We start from the raw sequence: 20,802 nt of genomic DNA, 5'->3' as shown, positions 1-20,802 counted from the left end.
ACTGTATTGATTTGATTTTAATACTGAAATACAGTAATTAAAAGCCTAGCTGGAATAAAATTTTAAACTTGTATTTCCCCTAGAAAGCGTGGCATTCGGAACGGTTTTCAGTGGCATGCTGAGTGGAATGGTATTGAATTTGAATAAACTGAACAGAGAGAGAAAGAAAATGCATGTATGAAAGCAGTAGTGATGGTGTGTGAGAGATCAGAGAGATGTATGAAAGCTGAACAGTGTGTGTGAGAAATCGGAGAGAAAATGTGCAATCTGATACCAACTGAGTATGGAGCGAATGTTGACATTTTAGCAGTTTGACTTCTCAGGTTGGGGAGAGAGGAAATTTATTTGCATCTTCCTTGTTAAAACTCTAAAAACTTGAGCTATGTTCCTGCGGGGGAGGGGGGGGGGTTAAAGTGCAACACAATTAAAACTGAATTATTTATACTGTACTGCATTTCTTCAATTTTTTTCTGGTTCCTTGAGTTCCAGTTAACCGAGAGCTTACTGTATTTCTCATTGTGTGGGGGAGAAATATTTGATTGGATACTTTGATCTTGGAACTAGATATAAGTTAAGTAGGGGGTGGGATCTGTGGGTAGGGTTGGAGAGTGGAATGGGCTCATGTCAGGTATGAAGAGCTGGAGGCAACAATCTTAAAAAAAGAAAAGTCACTTTTGTAGGGTAAGAACAGAATTCTCCATTTCTGTTTTCAGTTGTCTGACTGTTGTTTCTGTTACGCTTCACTTAGTATGGTGTCTGTACAGTCACTCATCAAAAAAGTGTCACTCAAGTACAAATAACTGTTTAAAATAGCTAAGGATGTTTGCTAAGTTTCAAGCCTTACATTTGTTTTGCTTTACTTTTCTACTATTGCAGATTTGGGAAAAGTGGGGGTTATGAAAATTAGTGTGTGGCCTTCCTTTAGAATAAAATGGTTGCAAGAGTTACTGAATAACTAGCAACATGTTTTAGGAAGCCAAAAAGTGTCCATTCAGAGCAATATGGCAATGTGGAATACTGTTGATAAATAGTGTTAAATCTGGAGTATGGGGGGAGGGGGCAGACTCCCCAGCCATGACTCAAAACAAGTTGCAACAACAGCACTTAATCATGCTGTTTACACTACTAAAACATTGCTGCAAATGCCTAGAGAGAGCAAAAGACAGACACACTCAGGGGTGTGTGTGTGTGTGTGTGTGTGTGTGTGTGTGTGTGTGTGTGTGTGTGTGTGTGTATATACATATATATATATATATATATATATATATATATATATATATATTTACACACACACACACACACACACACACACACATGCAGAGAGAGAAGGGGGAGGCTTACATAAGAGTACCTGTTTTTGGCTATTTCTGCCAGGAAATGGGGAAAAAATAAGCTGCATCCTCCGGATTTTGTTTCCCATCAGTCACTTGTCTTTGGACCTCTGTCCGAAGCTTTGAAATACAGAGTTTCCATAACGAAAGGGGGGGGGGATAGAACATCTGTTAGCAATAAGGAAGCCAGGTATTTCAAGTAGCACAGGTTTTTGCCTTACACCACTTCAATGAATTTTCTGTGTGCTGTACCGGAAAATACAAACATTACTCTAAAAGATTTAAGTCTCTGTACATTTTGGCTCACAGTTCAGTTTATATTCAAAATAAGTAGCACATTGTTAATCTCTACAAAATATCATCTAAAATTTTCTAGAACTCACCTCTGGCTTACGATGCTCATCTGCTTCTGAGCCCTCCAAAGGTGTAACAAAGCTGCATACAGGAGTCCTCCTTCTTTCAACATCTACAAAAAAGTTCAGCGACAGGAAGAAAAAGTTTTGATTTAATTGATAGAACAGAGGCATATAAAGCATATTTGCACTTCACAGTATCTACAGGATGAGACAGCATACTGGGAGTAATATTCCTTTGATTATCAGCACAGATCCACACTGTGAAGAATAAGGTTTACATTATTGGCTCAAGCTGCTATATTTCTATGTTGCCAGAAGAAAAAAACTTTCCCAAAGATTCTATAGATAAGAAACCAAGGAAAAGAGGAATCCTGAGGAATAGCTTAGCCAATTGTCCAAAGAACACTTAATAAATTGTTTTTTTCTCACTTTAATCAGAGTGTTCCTTGTACAGTTGGCTGAGCTATTCCACAAGATTCCTTTTTGCTTTGGTACATTTGTATGTTACCCTAGCCATGGTTAATCCCTTGCAATCATAACACAAGATACAAAGTAAAACAGAGTAAAAGCAACAAAGCAATCTGAGAAAAAAAGAAACGGGTATTTTAAATCAGACATAAAGCCCTTACTGTGTCCCACAGGACTAGTGTTCAATCAACAGCAGGCCGCAGGGAGGAAGACGATGCCAACTCACCCATCCTGGGGGAGGGAGGCAGCCTAGGCTCACTGCAATGAAGTAACATTACGAATCTGGTAGGCTACAGGCTGCATAAGAGGTATGCCACTTAGTATGGTGGCTGAGCAATGAAGGAAGCACAAACTCACCCCCTGAAGGCAGTGACTGTGGAGCTCACAAGGCTGCCGCAGGGTTGTGGGAGCTGACACATTCCTTGGCAACAGTATGATGCTGCACCAGCATCCTCAATTTATCAGGTGGATCTGGTAGACTGGAATGGAAGCAGTATTAAGAAGGGAGGATCTGCAGTTTTACAAAGGATCACGTTAGGGATAAGTGTGTAAAAAGGAGGGTGGGCTTCCATTTATAAAAAGGATTGTACTGGTGAAAACTAAGCCATGTGGAGGCAGGATTTAAATATCTGTTGCTTGGGACTGGTGTACAGACAGGAGATGTACTACAGTTATACCAGAGCTTATGGTGAGCGAGTTACTGAGAATGGATATGTACTAATGAATATACTTTTGTATAAAACACATGAGCAATGGGGGTGGGGATTCAGTTTCTGCTGGATTATGCTTGGGATGGATGTCAAGTGGAAAAAGAGTTAGAATTTCTGTCATAACTTTGATTTAGGATGGGTATGAGTGAGAGTGAATAATGCCCTACTGGAAGTTTGAGATTTGACAGTGTAAGTCCCAAAACTACAAAAAAAATAAGGCACAATTCAATATAAATAATGATCTGTTAAAGTCACTGTTGCAAATTCATAAGCATTTTTCTAAGGTGCAAGACCCTACACTCCCCATACCCAGACTACTTCTGTGCACCAACTTTGAGATAACTGAACCTTGATGAAAAAGAAATTCTCTGAGATATAGCAATTTCACAAGATGTATGTATTTTTCCACCAATCCTACTTACATTTCCATAGTTCGGAGAATCTCAGTTATCACCCTTAAATTTACAAAGGGAAGTCAGAAAGAAGTTACCGGACGCACAGATGTGATACTTAGACAAACTGAGCCTGCGTTGTTATGAGAAAAGTATAATAATTTGTCCAGATTATAATCTGTGGCATACATTTTGGCAGATCAATGGTATAAACAATTTAAGTCATTTTCTCACTTAAGAAAAAATCACTGTTCCACTGGTAGAGCCAAATCCTTTAATGAAATCAATAACAACAGGTCCAGTTCAGAAATGAGCGCTTTCGTCTGCTACTAGGCAAACTTCATCAGATGAAATCCCACTGGTGCAAAAGGCTTTTTATAAGTGTCATGTGCATATACCCAGAAACATTTCCCTTCAATATTTCAATCAAACAATTAAGAATTTAAAAAAAACAGTTAAAATTAATTAGAATCAAAAAGATGCTTAAAATGCTTATATCACAGGTTGATTAAAGCTCCACAAGGTTGTTTTTTGTAAAAATTCACATGAAACTCAATTAAATGTTACAAATAAATGAAAATGCTGAAGAGACATGAAAGTATGTATATAAATGTATGAATATAAATATATAAATATGTATATATGTAAATATTTAAATATGTAAATATTAAAAATTAAAAAATATATGTCTAAATGTGCTAATATTTGAGTTATAGGAAAAATGTATAAATCCTTTGTGTTATATGTCTGTTAAAAATGAAATAGTAAAATACAAGATGAATCCTTTCATTAGTATAGTAAATCTATTTTTTTTGTAAAAAATAAAGTAAAATTGGTATGGATTTAGACATAGTTAGCTTTACCAACCAAAATGGCTTTTATGTTAATGTATTCGTTGAGTCCTGGGGGGGATGTTGGACCAGAGTCTCAATTGCCATTTAATCTCTTTTTGTAACAGGAGATTTTTGGCATCTCCCCCTTTAGATTCTATGTCCACAACATCAATGATGCCAAATTTAAAAAGTGGAGGAAAGTGACAAGATGTTGTATGTTTGTATAGGGCACTGGTTTCTTTTTTAATTCTAATGTCATTCCTGTGTTCATATATCCTTTCTTTAAGTGGCCGTTCTGTTTTGCCCACGTAAAAACTTGGGCAATGGCCACAGGTTGCCAAATAAACTACCATGTTGGTATAACAATTGCCCTTACAAAATTTTACTATACTCCCCAGGCCATTGTTCAAAATAATACTGTCTGAGGTGTGGATACATGGACACTGTACACATCTACCACATGGGTGGGTACCCCTAACATGCCTGAATGAAGTATCCCTTCCTTCTAAGGTTCTCTTAAAATTGTTGCCCACTCGGTGTATGAAAGTAGGTTTGTTTCCTACTACCTCCATAACGTCTGTGTTTGTCTTAAGGATAGGCCAATTGTCCTGCAAAATCTTTTTGAAAACCAAGGAAAAGTTGTTGTGTTCAATGGAACATGATCCAGAAAAATCCTTGGATTTCTGCTCTAGGTTGACTGTAGTGGACAAGCGGTGGGCCAAGTAAAGGTTTATAACGGGTACCCCATCCCTGATACACTTCCCCCAGTGTCTCTACTAACAACTTTCTGGGGTAACCTCTCTCCCTAAACATTTCACCTGGAATAGAAAATTCCTCTAAGAGGTCATCAAATTCTGATGTCATCCTCGCCACTCTAACAGCTTGTCCTTTTATAATACTTTTCTTCTGAAAATGCGGATGTTGGCTATCAAAATGGAGGTAACTGTTACACCATGTGGGTTTTCTATAGATCTAAGATTTAAAAGGAAGGAAGGAAGGGTTTGAGTTTTTTTGAAACTAGTATCCACAAACATTCTGATTTAACATCCGACAGGAAGCTTTTGTTACTAGAATTAATGGAAATAGTTTTAGATAACAATTTTATTACCTTTGAAGGTAATTTTTATAAACAAGTGAGTGGAGTTGCTATGGGGGCAGCTTGTGCCCCCATCTACGCTAATCTGGTCTTACTAGAATGGGAAACTCAACATGTTTTTGAGAGTGCATTTTTCACCAATATAAAAGCTTATTTCAGATTTTTGGATGACATTTTTGTCATTTGGGAGGGGACCCAGAAAGAGCTAGATGATTTTATTTTACACATTAATGGTTCTACATCTTTTTTGTCCTTCACTTACCAAGCCAATAGCGATTGTATTAGTTATCTGGACATCATGCTTATTAAAACTCAAAATGGTTTTAAATCTAAATGTGGAGTGCACATCATTTGCGGACTCTACTATGGCTCCTAGTTTGCAGTCATCTGCGAACTTCATTAGCCAGAGGCATTCTGTGTTAGCCTGTACTTCAGAGAAGTAGATACCAAACAGGAGAGGGGTCCCAGGACTGAACCCTGTGGTACTCCACTTGTCACTAGTTTGAAGTCAGATTTGGAGTCTGCAACTTTTACAGTGTGGGTTCTTGTCAGTGAGCCAGTTGGCAACCCATCTTATGACGTAGGGATTTATACCTAGTTTAATGAGTTTAGCTATAATTCCAGAATGGGGGATGGTGTTGAAAGCCTTGGCGAGGTCAAGATAGGCTGTGTGAACCACCTTACCCTCATCTACGGCTTTGGTCACTGCCTCAAAGATGGCAATCGGGTTCAGAAGGCATGATCTGCCTTTCACAAACCTGAACTGGGTGGGGTTCAGAGTTTGGAGGTTATCAATGTCTTTGTTTATGAGTTCCACAATGATACGTTCCATGGCCTTGCAGACTAGGCTAATAGGGCGATAGTTCCCAGGATCAGTGGTGGCTCCCCTTTGTGGAGTGCAATAACTGTTGCTGTGCACCATTCAGTGGGCACAAAGTCTGATGTGAGACTATGATTGAGCATGGTGTTTAGGTGGGGAGCCAGTTCGTTCTGAAGTTCATGTAAAACGCAGCCTGGGATGTTGTGTGGTCCCATGGATGCTATGTTTTTGGTTTTAGAGAATGCAGCTTTTACCTGCATAGATGTGATTACAGGGGACTCTGCATTCTTCCTATATAGATATGGGCCCTTTAGGGGGTGAGAGGGGGGTAAAGTTAGCACTGAACGTACCTGCCAGGATGCTGGCAATATCAGTTGGTTCTGTAATTTTCATGTCGGTGTGCTGTAACTCTGAGCAGATCTGGGTGTTGCCACTGAGATTCTTGACATAGCTATAGAACGCTTTGTGGTTGCCCTTAGAATCAGTGGCAATTTTGTTTTCATAGCTAGCTTTGGAGGATCTTATAAGGGGATTTCAGCTTCTTACTGAGGCTGACCAGGGAGCTCCTCCACTCATGTCATTTTACTCCCTTTTGCAACAGTTTCTTCCTTCTGTTGTAGAGTTTGTTTATGGCAGGAGACCACCAGATTGGCTTCCTTTTTTTTGGAGGATAGCATCTTGGTTCTGTTTGGGATAGCTTATAGAGTGCATTTGCGTAGGATTCAGCAGTCGTAACTGTATTGTCCATTTGCACGGGTGTCTTGAAGTTCGCCACTTCTGTCTTAAGCATCATGAAGTTGGCTTTGGAGAAATTTTTTTACCATGGTTTCCTTAATGGTGGGTGGGGGTGGGATGTGGACATCTTGAGTGATTAGCTTATGGCCAGATCTGACCAACAAGGAGTTGACTTCAGGTGTGGAACACCGGTCATTCATATTGGTAATGAGCAGGTCTAGGATACTGTTGTCCCTGGTGGGAGTGTGGATAAGTTGATCCAGGGCACTGGAATTTATGAATTCCAGAAAGTGGAGTTGGTACATGAGTAGTTTTCCCAGTTAATGGTGATGTAGTTGAAATTGCCCATTATTAGGGTGTTTGGTTGAACCCTAATATTTTCCAGTATATCATGAAAAGAGGAGTGGGAATCCTGGGGCATGGTGAGGGATCTGTAATGAGCTACAATTTGGATTGATTGCAGTTTTGTCCAGAGTTAGTTGCAACCTCAGATGCATTATGCTGTGCAACTAGCCTGGAGGTGTGGATATCCTTAATGAATATGGACACACCTCCGCCTTTGGTGTTCTGGTCCAGGTTAGATGGCTGAAAAGTGTGGTATGAGTTAAAGCCTGGTAATGCAGGGGTGCTCTCTAGAGCCTTGAACCAGGTCCCAGTCACTGCACAGATAGCAATGTTCTCCATTTTAAGGAGTGCCTCGAGTGAGTGCATTTTGAGATTTAGAATTCTAGCATTGAGTAGCATTACACTCAGTTTTTGCTTGCCTGTTCCTGTTACGGTAGTGAATTTGTCATTTGAACCTAGCCAGGGTGACAGGTGCAGGCCATCTCTGGCAAAGCAGTGTGGTCTGTCGACCATGTCGTCCCAGGCATACAGATACTGGATCCCCTTAGAATGACACCAGAAGCTTAGCCAATTGTTGAAGTCAATCATTTTGTCCTTGTACTGCAGCATCATTATGGGTGATGGCAGGATGCTACTCAGGGACAGGGTCATACCTGCCTGGGCTACAAGATCGGAGAGCTCTTCCATGTCTCTTTTCATATAGTCCAGGGAGGTATGTCTCAGGTCATTCATATCAACATGGACAATGATAGAGTCATATTTGTACTTGTTGTGGAGTGACCTGAGTGCCTGGGTTACGTGGCGGATCCTGGTACCCGACAGGCAGCTGACAGTAACCTTCTCCTTGTTTAGCCTGGTGAGTGGGACATCAGTGTGCCTGACTATAGATTCACCTATGACTAGTGTGCTGGGTACATTGTTTTGTCTTATGGGCTGTGGTTTATTGGCACACAGTCTGTGGGCTATGTGTCATTTGGGTTGTGTTGGGGGTGGAGGTTGCTTGCATTTCTGCTTTGGAGGTCTCTGTTGCTTGAGCAGATTGTTATTGAGAGCCTCCGTGAATGTTTTTGTGTTTCTATGTGTGGATTTGGTGGTGTAGATTTTGTGGGACTATGTGATGAGTGTGGTGTGGTGCATGTGCTTACCTTCTCCTCTTGGCTATCAAGTTCAGTCTTGGTCGGAGAGAGCTCTACCTCCAGTTTGGCTAGACAAGTGCATCTCTCACAGGTTGTAGTGTTGGGTGGTAGGAGGAGAGGGTTGTCTGTGTACATGAGGCAACTGTTACATTGTGCCCCAGGATGCCCAGATTCATCAGATAGATGGGAGAGAACACTGGGACCCTTGGATATGCCTGAATAAAAAACTACTTTCCTCTAGACAAGTGAAGAAATCGAGTGTAAGAGCTGTTTTTCTCTAACCAAGTGAGGAAAGTAAGTACAAAAATTGTTCTCCTCTAGGTAAAGAGGAATGTTGAGTGCTGTAGTAATTTGTAGCTTATTTAATGCTAACAACAAGTTCTGAACAAGTGCTGAGCAAGAATAAGCAAATTCAAGGGCTAAAACTAAGAATCTGTACCTGGATCTTGTGGTAGGTAGGCAACCAAGTGCTTACCACTCCCACTGATAAGATAGAAGGCTTTCCTCCAACACAGAAAGGCTTGTGGGACTCAGAAGCTTACAAGCAGTCCAGGATACAGCAAATCTGTATCTGGACTAGACTATTTACAGGAAAGGTGGGAAAAAGCGCAAACACTGGCTTTTAGACCATAAGGTTGAAAGAAATGGAAAAACTGTCCAAACGGCCAATAAACTACAATTTCTGGGCCAGCAACCACTCTTGTGGTAGATAGGCTACGTAGAGCTTACCACTCCCACTGATAAGCTAGAAGGCTTCCCTCTAACATAGAAAGGCTTGGGGGGCTCAGAAGCTTACAAACAGTCCTGGATATAGCAAATCTGTATCTGGACTAGACTAGTCACAGGAAAGGTGGGAAACGAGCTCAAATACGGATTTTAAACCAGAAAGTCCAGCAGGGACACAGGTGGGCTCCCAGGGGTATATCTTCCATTTCCCATCCAGTCATCCAGGTTCCTCTTAAAGAGGGCTAGTGAGGTACTCTGACATGGAGAAGGAAATCTTTCACCAACAAGTTCTATTAATGTCACAGACCAGGTTGAGGCCTTGTGTGTGGGTTGCGCGAGTGAAGTTTGACATACAGATATACAGCAACTCTATCAAGGCTGAGTCTGAGATGACCTTGTATGCCAGACACAGGTCACCTCTGAGCAGTCTGTACGAGATTAAGTAGGGCAGGGCTGTTAGCCTATCTGTACAGGACAGGTGTTTGTGCTCCTGGATCTATTTTTTTCTTGTGGAAGAAAAGTTCTTTGCTCTTAAGTGTCTAGTTGACATCCCAGGAATACAATCCTCTGTGAAGGAGTAAAGAAAGACTGCAGAATGTTTTCTTGGAATCGCAGTTTGTGTAAGAGCTCTCTCTCCCAAGAGAGAATCCAGAGATTTTGAAAAAAAAAACTCTGCTAAGATAACCAAGTCATCTAAATATGGTATTTGTATTTTTCCTTATTTAGATAAGCAAGTCATTTAACATGGAAAAATGTGGATACCCTGTCGCCTGCAATAAGCTATAAATGGAGCTAGACACTTAATGAACAGTCTTGTTGCTGTGGGTAGTCCAAAGGATAAGGCAGGGAACTGATAATGCGATCCAAACAAACAAACAAAACCTTAAGAAATGCCTCAAGGCTGGATAAATAGGGATGCGATGATGAGCATCTTTTAAGTAGTGGGTTACCAGGAAACTTGAAAAAGGAAGATGAAGGAACAAGTTGCTAAGTGACATCATTTTGAATACGGGCATTATCACAAACAGGTTTAGAAAAGAATGGTCCAGAAACAAGCACTTTCTTTAGCACCAGGAACATCCTTGAATAAAAACACTCTGACCTGGGAAGGAGGAACTGGTTCTCTCTCTTCCTGGAACAGCATGTAATGAACGGGTGGAAACAAGAGTCTGATTCTCAAGGATGAGGAATGACACCCCTCTCCCACCCCTTGGAAAGAAGGGATTTCCTGTCACTGCCATCTGTAAGCTTAATTAACAATTTTCAGAACCCATTTGTCTGAAACTATCTGTTGCTGAAAATGGAGATTCTGTCTTTCTGGAAGAAAAAAGGGGCCAGGTGTGGAGGGGATCGCAAGGTCTCTTGAATTGTCATTCAGACTTGGACTGTCCTTGGTTTTCGGTGGTTCAAGGCTTCTTTGTAGAAGCTCCTTTGCCATTTCTTCTTAATTGTCTGTTTACCTGTATTTTGTTGAAACTGTTTTTTTCTGCTTTTTGACAAAACTGGATGAGGTGTTAAAAAATCCCTTGAAAAATATGGAAAAGGAGGGCTGAAAAATCTTAGAGATTCCCTGGATCAGCTTGCCTCTCATCACACTTTTTGATCACCTCTGTACCAGATGGCAAAACACTAAAAATTCACCACTGGATAGAGATTTAATCTCATTTTTATTATCTGGAAGGTTGAGAACGTACTCTCAACTATACCGAATTCCTCGGCATTTGTCGGTTTTGAGGGCAAAATAATGCGGTGCCACGGATTTCCGAGCAGCACCTTCATTTCCCAATTTGTCTGACTGCCTGTTGGACTTGGGCTTGGGCAGGAGTTTCAAACCTTGGATGGTGAGAGATCGTTAGCCAAGTATACACCTATAAACAGTGTTTCAGCTTTTAAAAACATATACGTATGTAGTCTGCATCTGTAACTATGTACACAACTTATTAAGTTGTATAAAGGAGTTTGTATATACCTATACAAATATAAGTATGTATACATAAACACACACAATGCCACAACTTTAACTGTTTATCAAAGTTTGAAGGGTTTACGATGCAAAAGATAAAAAAAAGAAAGAAAAAAACACAGAAATGGCTACAACTTGACTTTATTTTTCCAAAACTTTCAGTCCAGCATGCCATTTTTGCATAATTACTATGTCCCTTGCACTTTTATGCAATCGCTAGTATACCAAACATTGTTAGCGAACTGCAGTGACTTCCAAAGTAAAGCCAGTTGGTAGCTTTTGACTGATCATCATAATCCAAGAAATAGAAAAAAAAATAGAAATTATAAAAATCTATGTCAAAGGACATGGTTGTTTGACAGCCCTGAAAAAAAATTAAAAAAAAAAAACTATTTTTTTCTGCAGATAAAAGGACAATCAAGACAGCATGTAAAAGTCTGAGCCAGGTGTCAGGTCACTACCAATCGGAAAGAAAATTACAAGGCACACAGCTGCAGACTGGAGTTAAACGAAGTCAGTGTCATTCATATAACTCACAGATACTTGGTCTGTTCTGATAGCCACTGTAACAAGACTTATACACTGTCATTAGTAACATAATATAAATTTGAAGTCACAGCTTGGTGTCCCATTTTAATTATGCTTTGCCACTAGCTGCACGTTGGTCTCGCATCAAAATGATGTCAGTGGGGAACTGTATTCCATATAAATATGGGAAATAATATCATTGGCAAAATAGGATTTTCATTTACAGCATTTCAGAGGACAAGACAGGGTGAGTAGCAGTGGTGAGTAAGTAGTGAGATGTACAATAATCACAAAGTAGTCTAAGGTTTCACTCACATTCTTGCAAGTTGACGGGAAGAGGGATCAAATCTCAGAGAGGGAAATCTTCCATGCACTGTCACAGTACTTATTACCAATGAAACAAATGCATTTTGCAATGAACTAACAAGCATACAACCATTGCACCCCAAGAAAGTACAAGAGTAGCTCTCGAATCTGCAAACACAGGAGGGTCATGGAGGAACATGTGGTGCAAAATGGCAAGGTCATTCTCTTGTTTTGAAGTGCTTGGAGGCACGTCTTGTTTCTAAGAGGAGGTTCGGAGATCTAAACTTGTCTTAGAGCTCCCCGCAAAGTTTCTTCTGTGGCTGATCTCTTTGCATTTCTTGTTAAATGTTCACTTTATAACAGTTGGACAAAAAAATGGCACAGACATGTAGGGTATGGGGTGGATTTTTCTTTTCATAGGTTCACAGATGTGTACTAGGCTAATGGCCATGGAGCCTTTACAAGCCTAGCCCAAAGAAGTGCCCTGATATCGTGCTGCCTGACATTAGTTCCCAGTGCCTCTATCAAGTAGAGCCACTGCAGTGATCCCCAGGGTGAACTTTATATTTCCCATCCACTCATCAAGATTTCGCCTGAAGAGGACCAGTGAGGTGCTCTGCTTGATACGTATGGGAAGTCTATTCCAGAGTGGGCAGTCTCTGGGCTATGAATCTGTCCCACCAGCATGTTGTTGGTAATGAAGTTGAGGTCTCTGGAGCATGTGGTGTGGAGGGATTTGGATTTCTTTAGATGTAGCATTTCTAACAGAGCTGGGTCAGACACGGCTTTGTAAGTCAAGTAGAAATCCCCTCTTAGTAGACGATATGAGACAAAGAATGGCTGGAGTTTTTTTTTTTGAGTCTGTCCATGTAGGACATGTGTTTAAGGCCTTGGATCCTCTTCATGAGATACTTTTGTGGCCTTTCCAGCTGTTGCATGTGTCTAGTGAGGTACATGCCAAATGGGGCATTATACTGACTGGCCTAATGAGGGAAGAGTAGAGAGAAAGATTATGACCTCTTTCTTCCTGGATGCAAAGCCCTTGGTAATGAGATGTGCCATACAGAAGGACTTTCTGGCAATGTGGTGGCCAAAGGAGAGGTTGCTGTCAACCTGCGTCTCCAGATCTCTTATAATGCCTTCAGTGTTCAGTGGGCTCCCATCGATGTAGTATTTAGTGGGAACAGAGTTTTTCCCAAAGGGGATGATGACACATTTTATGGCATTAAGCTTAAGGCCATGGTTTTGAGACCAGTCATTGGACTCAGTGAGGACTTTCTGTAGTATGTCTACATCACTCGGGGAGTTAATAATGGCTCCCACCTTGCAGTAGTCCAAGAACTTGGTCAGCCAGAGTCCCTCCATGTTGGCCCGGACTTCTGAGAAGTAGATGCCAAACAGAAGAGGACCCAGGACTAATACCTGTGGGACTCCACTTGTGACTGGTTGGCAGTCTGACTTGGAGTCCACTACTTTCACACTGTGGGTTCTATCTGTGAGCCAATTTGCAACCCACCTAGTGATATATGGGTTAACGCCTAGTTTAGTGACTATCAATAATTCCTGTGTGGGGAATGGTATCAAAGGCCTTGACCAGATTAAGGTAGGCTGTATGAACTGACTTGCCCTCATCCACAGCTTTAGTGACGGACTCAAAGAAGTCAAGCAGGTTGAGTAGTCATGATGTACCTTTCACAAAACCAAATTGCATGGGATCTAGAGTTTGGAGATTCCCTATATTCTTGTTAATTAAGTCCATGATGATGCGCTCCACCGCCTTACATATCAGACTGATCAGGCTAATGGGGCGATAATTCCCAGGGTCTGTAGTCGCTCCTACATTATGAAGAGGGATGACTGTAGCAGTGCGCCATTCGGTAGAGACAAAGCCTGAGGTGAGGCTGTGATTGAACAATGCACTCAGATGTGCTGCCAGTTCACTTTGTAGTTCATGCAGAACACATCCAGGGATATTGCCAGGTCCCATGGAAGCTGTATTCTTGGCCTTGGACAATGCAGCTTTAACCTGTGCTGCAGTAATGCTGGGTGCCTGTCATTCCTCCAGTATTGTGATTGTTTTTTTGGGGTGGAGGGGTAAAGTTGGCAACAAATCTATTGGCCAGGATGTTGGCGATATCTGTTGGCTCAGTATAGGAGGTATGAGTTGAGCAGCCCCTGCAAGTATGGCAACTGCACGGCTCCAAAGACCTAATAGCAATACAAAACAGAAGGGAGCCAGCAGACTAGCATTCAGTGTTTATTCCAAACTAACTCAAAAGCATAGAATAAAATGAGAGACAAAACAGACCAGTTTCGGCTGTAAAATTTACATAGCCTTCATCAGTGCAGTGAAGACATGAAACCTTGCTCTCTTTTTATATAACCACTAGCTAAGGCTCTAATTTAATGAATTAGCAGTCCTGATTAAAGGTACTCCAAGTTCTGGTGAAAACAACCCCCCCTAGATTAATAATCCATTTATTTTTCTTTCTATTCAAAATCTGATGCCATCCTGCTTTATTTATCCTGTTTCCAGTAATTATATCACAGAAATAAAAAAATGCATTCTTGTGTGGCTCAGTGTGCTTATATAAAGCATTGGTAAGCTTCTTATGCCCAATATCACTATAGTGTTCAGAAATTCTGAATTTGAGTGGTCTGGATGTTTGTCCCACACAAAACGCAGAACAGGTACAGGTAGCCAAATAGATCACCTAATCCGTCTGGCAATTTTCAAAAAAGAAAATACCAAATACTTGACCAGTATTTTTACTACTAAACTGGCTTGTTTTCATTACTTTTCTGCAGTGGGTACAATGATCACAGGGAAAATATCCTTTAAGCTGGTCCCCCATAAGAGTTGTTTGTATGGAATCACCCTTACATCTCAATCCATGTTTATAGTGACTCAAATATGACCCCAGGTTCTTACCTCTCCTAAAAGAAAAATTACATCTGTCATCCAAAAAAATCGGAAAGTTTGGCATCTGCTAAAAGGATGTTCCAGTGTCTGCTAACACTTAAGTAAAACATCAGTGTTCCTTCCATAGGTGGTGACCAGTCGAATGGTGGAGTCCTTGTCCAGGGACTTGTCCCTATAGCTCAAAAGGGACTGCCTGTCACGATTGGCCACCCAATGTCTGGCTTCATAAATATTCCCCATTTTGTAGCCTCTATTCCTGAATCTGGTGGTTAAATCTTCCTTATAGGCGTCATAGGTAGCATCATTTGTACATATTCATTTCATGCGCAAGTATTGTGATTTCAGAATGTTTCTGCATATATGTGGAGGATGAAAGCTGGAAGCATGAAGAAGGGGAGTTGTATTGGGGGTATTTACGATACACCTCTGATGCTAATGCATGGTCACTATTCCTAGTTACTATGACATCTAAGAAGGTAATCCTGTCAATGTTATAGTTGACTGAATTGTATATCTCATTTGTTATAATTTAAGTAGCCAACAAACTCCATAAGATAATCAGAATCTGATCACCATACTAACCAGCAGTCATCCAGGTATCTTCTTCAAATGTCAATCTCATCTAGGTATAGACTGTGTGCATTTTTATAGATGAGTTGTTCAAGGTGGGCCATAAATAGATCAGCATATATGGGAGCAAAAGAAGCTCCAATAGCCATGCCTTAAATTTGCAAATAACATTTGTTCTGATAGTAGAACACATTCTTAGTTAGAAAGTGTTAAGCAGGGCAAACTAAAAAGGTACTGAAGCCAGTTTGGTACAATTCCAACTTGTATAACCAATACTCTAATGCTTCCAGGCCCTCCCAGTGGGGAATGTTGGTATACAATGCAGAGACATCTAGGGTGCAGAGTAACCACCCTGGCTCAAGCTGCATCTCAGAAATTACCTTAAGGAATTTTTTAGTGTCCTGGATATGAGCCCTAACCCATTTCAAAAGTGGTTTCAGATATTGTGTAAGAAACTGGGATAGTGGTTTCGTAATAGAGCCCCGACCTGAGACTATGGGTCTACCAGGTGGATTTTCAAGATTCTTATGGATTTTGGGTAGGCAGTATATGTATTGATTCAAAGGGTCCAGCACTTTAATATGATATAAAGTGGTATCCATGGTGATTCCCTCATTTTTGGCTGATACCAAAAAAACGATCAATTTGTTTCTTGAAACCAGGAGTTGGATCCAATATCATATGAGTATAACAACCATCAGTAAGCTGTCTCTCAGCTTCTATATTATATTGGGTCCAATCCTGGACAACTACCGCCCCTCCCTTATCTGCAGGTAATATTGCCAAATCATGATTGTTTTCCAGTTCATGGATAGACTACATTTCGATCTTTGAGAGGTTGTTGGATTTGGCACGTAACTCCCTAGACTGAAAATGCAGATCTTTGAGAATACAATTCTGTAACATTAGAACATTGTGATGCATTGGTGGTGTGAAATTTGATTTATGGTATCTGAAACCATCCTGCGATTCAGGATTAGATGCGGTTTGAAAAAATAATCGTAGGTTAAGTAATCTACAAAATGAGGTAATATCTTGTGCAAACGTATCCTCAGACATATAAAAACAGGTATAAAATTAAGACCTTTATTCAAAACTTTGACTTGGGTGGGTGACAGAGAGGTGGTTGAAATATTCAATACGTTATCTATTTCTGCACCATCAGTTTCAGCAATCTTTCCATATTGTCTACCTTTGCGGTGTTTCCTACCTCCCCTCCTTTGCCTACCCCTAAAGGGATATGTGTATTACTTCGTTTAGCAGCAGGGGAGTCTGGAGCGTGCTGTGCATCAGGCTCAAAACCTGACGAGGACTCCTCACCCAAGGTGTTCTAGCTTGATGAGGTTTCTTTAAAATGGACCTTGGTCTTTTTTCCTTTTGGTAACCTTTCTATTTGTTTTTCAAACCTGCCATGCTTATTATTGGAAAAGGGATGCCCACTCTCATAGTCAGCTAGATCCCTATGGAACCTCCTCATTTTCCTACCTTTCAATTGTTGTTCCAAAGTTCAGCGATTCTGGCTAAGTTTCCTAAGGCCAGTATTATAGGATTCTGGTCCTTCAAATTTCGGAATATCTGCACACATTTGAGTGATTTCTATTATGTCCTTATCAATAGTTCTCTCATAGTGGGCGGCTAGAACTTCCCCAAAACTCATGGAAGCTTTTTGTTGAACCAAAGCCCATTGTTCTGTCAATGTTAACTAATGGCTGTATACGTACCCTAAGCCCCCTTGGTGAAATACCTTTGGTTAGGTATGCTTTACAGAGCTTTGAGTGCCATACATTAGTCCGCAAGGACCTCATGCTTTTATTTAATTTAAGAAATTGTGCCTCACATGTACTTTCCAAAGGCAAATCTTCCAGCTCATTATTCTGATTACTTGTATTACCACATCCAAATATTGCCAAAGTATCATGATCTGAGGATAAGCCCTGCAACAGGTTGGTTAGATCCATTGGTGATCAATAAATTTGTGGAATGACCACTTGTTTAGGCCGTATTTGTCCCTTATGTGAATGCCAGATGTTAAGACTATAAAGAAGTCAAAATGAAAGTGCCCCAATTAGAGCAACCAAGACCCTTGGCTTGATCCAAAACCAATTCAAAGTAGAAAGCAAACAATATTATTTCCAAAATTGTTAATATATAAATCCCAAATATGACAATCCTGACCAAGTTGGCAATTCCACAGCAATGCTACCTTCATATAACTTGCCAGTTACAATGTGAAGACAATTGGTATGATATGGACAATGTTAGCCTCTTCTATTCAGTCCCCTGACTGCAAATATCAATTATGTTCTTACCATAACGTTCCATGTTAGTTGTCTTCTTCTCGCCTTCTTCTTGCTGGATGGGTTCGGAGCCGACCTCGGCTCCGACTCGGCCACTCTAAAAGCTCGAGAGTTGGTTCCACCGGCTCGAGGCTCCCCTTATATCCCACAATGCTAGGCGTGAGTTACCTCAGATCTCGTTTGTGAGCTAGGCCCAGCTAATAATAGTAGCAGAATAACTGGAAACAAAGTCCACCTCTATAAACAAGGGAGAAGAGAACGGTGACCTACAGCCTGATCCAGGAAAAATATGCACAGCAGAGCATATACCTATAGCAAAGAGGTGGTAGAAAGAGAGGTCACAATCAAACTCCTCTAGGTCTGTCCAGGCCAGGGGGAAGGAGGGTGGGGCCCCTTAAGAAGAAGAAGGCGAAGAAGACAACTAACATGGAACGCTATGGTAAGAACATAACTTCTATATGTTAAGTTGTCTATCTCGCATTCATTCTTGCTGGATGGGACCAAGGCCCTAGCACCTTGTCCCGGGTGGCCTAATGGAACAGACTCTTGAGCACAGTGTAACCAAAATTAGCTCTATGCCTGGAAGCTAAATCCAACTTATAATGTGAAATGAAAGTGTGAGGAGTAGCCCAAGTAGCTGCTGCACAAATGGTGTCTATAGGCAGTCTGTCTTGGAAGGCTATAGAAGTAGCCAAAGCTCTGGTGGAATGGGCTTTAGGTTTGTTAGGTAGCTTTTGGTGTCTTATTTCATAGACAATGGAAATTAGAGATGTTAGCCATCTAGATAGTGATACCTTAGAAACAGAAAGTCCCTTTCTGCCTTCTGCATAAGAGACAAACAGCTGGTCAGATTTTCTGAATTGTTTGGTTCTATCCAAATAGTACCTTAACTGACGATGAACATCTAGCCAATGCAATTTTGTTCAGACCTATTAGAATATTCTGGAAAAAACACAGGAGGTCAATGCTTTGATTTAGGTTAGACCAAGGCTATTTTAGGTAAAAAGGACGGTTGGTTCGTGAGATACCCTGTCCTTATGGAACAACAGATAAGGAGGTCGACAGCTGAGTGCATGAAGTTCTGAAACTCTTCTAGTTGAAGTAATAGCTACCAGAAAGAGAGTCTTCCATGATAGCAATTTTAAAGAACAGGAAGCTGCAGGTTCGAAAGGGTGGAGAATCAAGGAACTGAGAACTAAATTTAGGTCCCAAGGAGGAGGAGGATTTCTTATAGGAGGTCTGAGTAGAAAAACTCCCTTCAAAAAGGCTTTGCAAAGCTTGTGGGACATTATGGCAGACTCTGAGACGCCCACATGAAAGTTAGAAATAGCTGCCAAATGAACTTTAAGAGTAGAAGGAGATGAACCTGCATGGAAGAGTTCAGCTAGAAAATCAAGGACTATTTGGATGGAAGCCGTGAAAGGATCTATGTCCCTTCCTTGAGCCTAATAGGCAAAACGTTTCCACTTACTCAGATAAATCTTTTGGTGGAAGATTTATGGGAAGCTATCAAAAATATCTCGAACAGCGTGAGATATTTGAGGAAGCCTGGCTAAGGTTGGAATTGGAGGAACCAAGCAGTGAGGTTCAGAGAGGAGGGAGCGATGAAACTGACCCGACTGATGGATCAAAAGATCTGGAACTAGGTCCAGATGCCAAGGTTGCTCCAACAGAAATTGATGTAGAAAGGGGAACCAAACCTGTCGAGGCCAGTAAGGAGCAATGAGGATCAAGGAGGCCTCATGAGCGATAGCTTTCAGTTTCACTTGAGAGATTTGTGGGAACGGAGGAAATGCATACTGAAGTCCCCGGGGCCAAACTTGGACTAGAGCATCTCTGCTGGGCTGGCCTGGTAGCGGGAATAGGGTGAAATAATCTTTGCACTTGCTGTTTTGGGGAGTAGCAAAAAGGTCGCAGCAAGGCTGACCCCACTTGAGAAAAATTTTTCTCACAATAGAATCTTTCAGAGACCACTCGTGAGGCATGAGGATAGCTCTGCTCAACTGGTCCGCGATTTGATTGGACTTCCCGGGGATGTGCGTTGCTATCAGAAACCGCTGAGAAGAAATCGCCCATTGCCACAGTCTGAGTGCTTCTCACATAGGGATAGGACCTGGTTCCGCCTTGTTTGTTGATATACCACACTACAGACATATTGTCTGTCTGGATTGCTATCGTTCCCAAGGGAAGAGAGTCTTGAAGGACTTGCAACACTAAAAGCACTGCTCTCATCTCTAGAACATTTATGTGCAAGTGGCATTCGTCTGGTTGCCATGTGCCCTGGACAGTTCTGCCCTGATAATGCCCCCCACCGATCAGGGAGGCGTCTGTCAGAGTAGCAACCGGAGGAGGAACAAAGGGTCTTCCCAAGAAGAGCTGAGGGGAAGACATCCACCACAGAAGATGATTCCTGCATGTTTGCGTAATCATAATGGTGTGGGACATCGGAAGTTGCTGGTATGACCATTGTGTGAAGAGCATCCATTGAAGGATTCTCATGTGGAATCTGGCTAATGGAAGCAGAGGTATGGCAGCCGCCATAATCCCCAATACTTTCAGAACTAACCTGGCTTTGACTCTGTTGCTGCTGAAGAGGAGCGAGACCAGTTTGTGTATGTCTGTTATTCTCTGATCTGTTAGCCTCGCCGACATGCTGACTGTGTCTAGAATTGCGCCTATGAAGGTAATAACATGACAAGGTGACAAAACAGACTTTTCGCAATTTATTGAAATGCCTAAGTTTTGACAAATGCGAAAGGTGTAGTCCCTGGCCATTAGAAGAAGATGCTTGGTGGGAGCTGTGAGGAGCCAGTCGTCCAAATATGGAAACACCTGGAATCCTTGACGTCTCAGGTGAGAAGCTACCACTGCCATGCATTTGGTAAACACCCGGGCAGTGGTGAGTCCAAAGGGCAGGGCTCTGAATTGAAAATGACTGGTTCCCAGCCTGAAGCGGAGGAATCTTCTGGAGCGTCTGTTCATTTTTATATGATAGTACGCATCCTGAAGGTCTATAGAGCACATCCAGTTTTTTCTTCCCAATAGGGGAAGGATGGACTGTAGCGTGACCATCTGAAATCTTGTTTTCTTGACCGACTTGTTCAAGATACTGAGATCCAAAATTGGCCTCCAGTCCCCTGTTTTCTTTGGAACTAAAAAGAACCTGGAGTAGATTCCGGATCCTTGCTGGTCTGCTGGAACTGGCTGAATCGCTCTTTTTGCAAGCAGCTTTGCAATTTCCAAAGCTGCAAGATCCCTTTGAGTGGG

At 41.4% G+C, this 20,802-nt stretch overlaps 1 long non-coding RNA gene across 1 annotated transcript in view; it reads right to left on the bottom strand.

Moving 5' to 3' along the window:
- Window positions 1-20,802, bottom strand: part of LOC122787413 — a 419,813-nt gene that overhangs the window by 193,203 nt on the left and 205,808 nt on the right. Inside the window, exon 2 of the long non-coding RNA XR_006362567.1 lies at window positions 1,715-1,797. This is a non-coding gene — a long non-coding RNA (uncharacterized LOC122787413). The remainder of the gene's footprint in view (window positions 1-1,714; window positions 1,798-20,802) is intronic.

This window comes from Protopterus annectens, chromosome 13.part0 (genome assembly GCF_019279795.1).
Source record: "Protopterus annectens isolate FY-2018-M chromosome 13.part0, PAN1.0, whole genome shotgun sequence".
Classification (NCBI taxonomy): Eukaryota; Metazoa; Chordata; order Ceratodontiformes; family Protopteridae; genus Protopterus; species Protopterus annectens.
Note: the sequence above shows the minus strand (reverse complement) of the source record. Positions and strands in the feature narration are given on the sequence as shown.